Source organism: Centruroides vittatus, unplaced genomic scaffold (assembly GCF_030686945.1).
Source record: "Centruroides vittatus isolate TY-2023 unplaced genomic scaffold, ASM3068694v2 contig_15, whole genome shotgun sequence".
Lineage (NCBI taxonomy): Eukaryota > Metazoa > Arthropoda > Arachnida > Scorpiones > Buthidae > Centruroides > Centruroides vittatus.
Window position 1 is genome coordinate 51,845 of NW_027120927.1, and position 5,589 is coordinate 57,433.

At 33.6% G+C, this 5,589-nt stretch overlaps 1 pseudogene; it reads left to right on the plus strand.

Moving 5' to 3' along the window:
- Positions 1-1,972: 1,972 nt before the first annotated feature.
- LOC136968613 (5S ribosomal RNA) lies at positions 1,973-2,091 on the plus strand (annotated as a pseudogene).
- The last annotated feature ends 3,498 nt before the right edge of the window (positions 2,092-5,589 follow it).

Here is a 5,589-nt window from a genome sequence, read left to right on the forward strand (position 1 = left end):
CAAGGCTGGGTTGGTTCCTCACATCCGTTGAGGGCACTGCAGTAGCCATGCTTGGGCCGGTGCTGCTTTCTCCACCGGTAACCAAGGGAGACTGTGACCTATTTTTCGAACGTGAGCCTCTGCCTAACCCACGAACGCGGACCTTGTTAACTCGGGCGACGTCCGAGCCGGTATCACACTTTGATCTGGTTATTACCATAATAAATATCTCCACAGAATGTGGGTGTGGTCACTCTTAGCTTCATTTCTCCCCATAGACCTTACTGGCATGGGTGTTCCTACCAGGAGCTTATGCTTCAGCCTGCATTGCCCTATGGATCAGTAAAATTACTGGGCTCTCCCACCAGGACCAGGTGGTGACTACGGGAGAGTTGTTGTTGTTGTTGTTGTTGTTATTATTATTATTATTATTATTATTATTATTATTATCATCATCAACGTTATTATCATCATCGTAACGTTATTATCATCATCATCAACTCGTCTCGATTATATGTATATAGATTCTACTGTAAATTGATAAAGTAATTTACTTACATTAGACAAATAAATTCTTTCTTCGAAAATTTCTAATGAATACATTTTAAAAATTATAAATATTCGAACAAAACTTTATATATATATATATATATAATAAACATCTTGAAGCCCGATAAATATATAATGAAATAACCATTTAATTAGCCAAATTTTAGCCCGATCTTACAGGCGAGCGTTGGTTATTTCATCAAAACTTTTTGTTAAAATATTCATTTTTATTAATTTTTTATTATCGTTAATAATCGAATTATGCTATTATAAAAAAATTAATCGTTTATTAACTGAGTATAAATTTATAATCTGTTGACCTACATTTAGAAAGGAGACCTGAAATAGGTTAATTATAAAAATTATTTCCAAGTGATAATCTTAAAGTATCGTAATAGATATAACCATAAAATTATTTTGAAACGTTACTTGTGTCATTTATAATAACTATATATTATTTTTGGTGTAAATTATATTAAAGTAGCATTTTAAAGCCCACCAGTAGCCGAGCGGTTCTGTAGCTAAACACTGGGAGTTCGTTCGCGGGTTCGCGCCGCGCTCGGACGGGCTGGCCACATGGAATTTTCCGGGTTCTCTCTACGTTCGTAACACCTGAATAGGGGCAAGTTTCCTTTAAAATACCTCCTGGAAGGCACTTCCCCTCGCGTAACGTCGCGCCCGAGAAGGCAACGGGAAACCACTCTGGCTGTAACTTTCCCTAGAAACACCTCGGCGTATTTACTAAGTACTTGCTAATCTACGCCAGGTGTCGCCGCCGTCAGGAATCTGATATGGCGTACGCAGAGAAGAAGCATTTTACAGAGTACAGTGTTTCACAAGACAAATGTTTGAGAGGAAATTGTCTGTTAATTCAAAGCAGAAGTCAGACATTTAAATGTGAAGGAATAATCCAATTAAGTGAATGATGCTTATTAAAGAGTGTGTTTGTATTAGATTACACAGACAAAACATTTCAATTAGTTATTACTCTCAATTTGAAAAAATTGAAATTAGTAAGGGGATTCTATAAGTGTTGTTCTGTAAAGAATGTGATTAAAAAATCAAATATTCAAATAGAACTTTTTTCTATTGCATTCACCTTGTGTATGCAACAGGAAAGAAAATCTACATAATGATGTACAGGACAAGTCCGGAAGTATTAAATACTTAAAGATAGTTTAATTGTCAAATGATTGCAGTAAGCAGCACATATTTCTTTGTAAAGATCAATAGGAGAAACAAGCAACTAACAATTATTTTTTTGTTTCTTACATATGTATTCTATTCTTCTTCATACACAGTGTAACGTGTTCGTTCTTTCACTTAACGGCGAATATTGTATTGCTTCCGAAAGTAGAAGAAAATAAATTTGTGGCTGCCATTTTTTCACCCTGAGTATAAAAATTGTGTACAAATACACTGTCAGGAAATGAAGCATATAAACGAATCTAACTATACCACGCTGAAAATACCGGTTCTCGTCCGATCACCGAAGTCAAGCAGCGTCGGGCCCGGTCAGTACTTGGGACGAAGACGACCTGGGAATACCGGGTGCTGCTGTCACTATTAGGGGCCTTTTTGTACTCTCTTTGAGTGGTAAAGGGCCTTAAACCACAAATAAAAAAACAACTATGCACAGAAATATACAGTTATATGTAGCACGAATAAAAGCTGGACGAGGGGAGACACCGTGCCACACAGAGACGTAGCAGACCAAACAAAACGGTGACCTATGACCAAAAAAAATGTGAAGCTGGTGTAATATAAAATATGTCTTGGTGACTTAGCACACAGGGATTACATTTTTACTTTCTTTCACACACGCGACTGTTTTTTACGTTAGTAATGTGTATTAAATTTTCTTACAGTAAATAAAACAAATGCAATATTTTTCCTTAAAATACTCCATTATAAATACTTTTACAACACATTATATTTCCATATTGGCAATATTTCTGTTCATTACTCAGCGTATTGCGGTATTGCGACATTGAGTAACAAAATATCGTTTTTATTGTGTAAATCGAAGTTGAGAAATAGGTCATTATTATTACTATTTATTTCAAAGGTGTCTACGACATAAATTGAATGAATTCTGTCTTCACAATGAAAAATCTCGGATCAGAATCGGATGAGGTTGAGGTGAGACTTATTGGCTCTATGAATAGCAAATTTATTTCAATTTTAATATTAATTATTATTTTGATATATGAAACTTTTATGTAACGACTGAGATTTCGTACACCATTTATATTTTTTCAATACATTAACAGACGAAAGGTTTTTATACTCTACTTTTGAAAATTTTACTTAATTTCCATAGCTAATAAGTATTAATAATTAAGAATACATAAAGTTATTTTGACACAATTTCTCTTATAAAAATGAAAAATATATCCTTTAATTTTCAGTATGGTGTTTTCATTACATTGAATTGCGAAAGCAAGGAGAATTCGATAATATTAATCATGTAAATTTAATTATATATTTAAGAATTATCGCAGACTTTTTGTACTGATTAACAAAATAAAATTTTTATAAACGAAAACGGTAGAAAGTAAATTTCATTATTTTTGAAAAGGAACGTATCAGTAGGAATTATAAATAACACTAAACAACAATGATTTTGTTTCGGGCTCAAAATTAGCATATTCTTATGTATTTTCATCGGCTGAATTCAAAAATCTCCATAAAAATGACCGATTAGCTCTTGCTTTGGAGATACAGTGATATGTTATTTTTTAGAGTCTGCATTTGTATTTTGGAGAAAATTTATTTTTTGGGAGTTGTCACACCTCTCACACTGAATAGCAAAACGTTCTCCATATGTTTGTAGGTTATAAACATAATAAATGTAGCTGTGACTTTGAGTTTAATATTGCTTCTGTTTTTCTTGGTTAAAATTTCTGGTTTTGGAGAACTTTTGAAGCGTAATACTGGATATACCAAAATGCCACGAAAATGTGTAAATTTAGTGAACAATTTTTGTTATATTCGTAGTGAAATGACATTTTCGTCACAGAAACACAATCTGACGCCTCTTCTGAAGACTGCCTATCACCATTATTTGGGTATAAAGGTAGGGGCAGGATAAGTCATGGGCTCCACGTTGCAACTCTTGTTCAGTTATACTACGAGAATGACTGAAAAATAAAAAATGATCTATGGCTTTTGCTGTGCCTAAGGTTTGGCGGGAACCTTCAAACCATACGGATGACTGCTATTCCTGCTCGACTCCACTTATAAAGGCAGGATTGTCAATGAAGAAAAAAGAAACAGTTTAATACCCAAATATTCCATCCGCAATTCGACCTATTTCACATTCACATAGTTTACCAGTTCCTACTCCATTCCAACATTATGAGCTTGAAGTAGAAAATGAAGAAAGTGTGGGAGAAGAAGAACCCAACAAGCGTTCCACATTCCATGACCCTGATTTTGAGATAAAAGATGATACACCGCAGACTGAATTAAGCGAAATTGAGTGATCTCATTCAAGATCTAGTCTTGTCAAAGAATAAAGCGGAACTTCCAGGGTCAAGACTACAGCGACAGAATCTTCTCCAACGTGATGTCGGGTCTCGCAGTACAGAGAACGTCAGATTTCACAAAATAATAATTATATTTTATTTATAAATTTATACATAGATTTAGTGTGTCCTACCTAAATCACAAATGTACCCTTTTCTTGTTATCGCCTAAAGCAAAACCGGAGAAAAATCTTTCAATAAGGATTTACTAGAACTCACGGTACACAAAGATACATCTATTTACATATTTACTACTGTTTTTGTAGATACAAAGCACGCCTTTGCTTTCGTTGTCTTTTATTTTACAGCTTATCTATCTTGTATAAGTAATTTCACAGCGTTAAGAGATTGAGCGATTTCTGGTGATTTCGTTAAAGCAATCACAGAAATTATACCGATAAATTCTTCACATTTGAATATTTCACAGAAGTGCATGCACGGAACATTTGTAAATTAGAAATATACATAAAAGTAATGCATCGAACGTTACATAAATGTGATAAAAATTTGCTCCTTGTCCTTTTAAAATTTAATGGTTATGAAGCTTCCATATTCGCTTCTATTCTGAGGACTTGTCCTACCTGTTTTGGGATATTTTTACTTGGATACCAAAAGACAGTTTTTGGCAGTTCTACTTTACTTTAAATATATTTTTCGGATAGTATGTTCTTTTTTTAAAGCGGATACTTTCTGGTTACAACTACTTTTACACATTTCTGAAGACTATACATTAAATATACATTCTTGTTTTTTATTATTCTTATTACATTTTCATTTTAATTGGTTTTATCTGAGTCCATTTCTAAAGATATATTAGATATTTGGTTGACTGACAAAGAGAAGACTTATCAAACCTTCCGGACTTGTCACCATAAGGTGTGATAAGTCCTCATTCTAGAAGCCGATATACAAACTCGATAAACATTAAATACTTAAATATGATTATGTATAACCAAGAACTAGTAAAAGTGATCATAAGTTTAACACGAAGAACAGACAAGTTTCCAAAATTAAACGTTACATTGGAATGGATGTGAAAACGTTTACCTTATTTAAACCAAGAGTGTAAGATACGAACACATGCATACAGTATGTTTCAGAATGACTTTGTCAAGCCGTTATGGAACACACTATATTAGGGTTACAAAATATATTTATTGTGATTGAAATTGTTCATTTATAATAATACTACATTGTGTAACACGTGTCATCTCAATAATACTTTAACTAGGCTATATGTTATGATAGGAAACGACGGAAAAGTTTAAAGACTTTACAGATGTTATCGGTGAATTTGGAAGATGGCAAAAGAATTTAATCTGGATATTAGCGTGGTCCGTTATTGTTTTTGCGTTAAACAATTTGAATTGGCCTTTCTTGGCATACAAGGTAGATTATTGGTGTGAGAGAACACCGAAATATATCAACTTGACCGTGAAAGAGTGGAAAAATATCAGCGCTCCACTGGAGACAAGAGAAGGAAAAACTTCATCTAGTCGATGTATAACTTACGATATTAACGATGATAAAC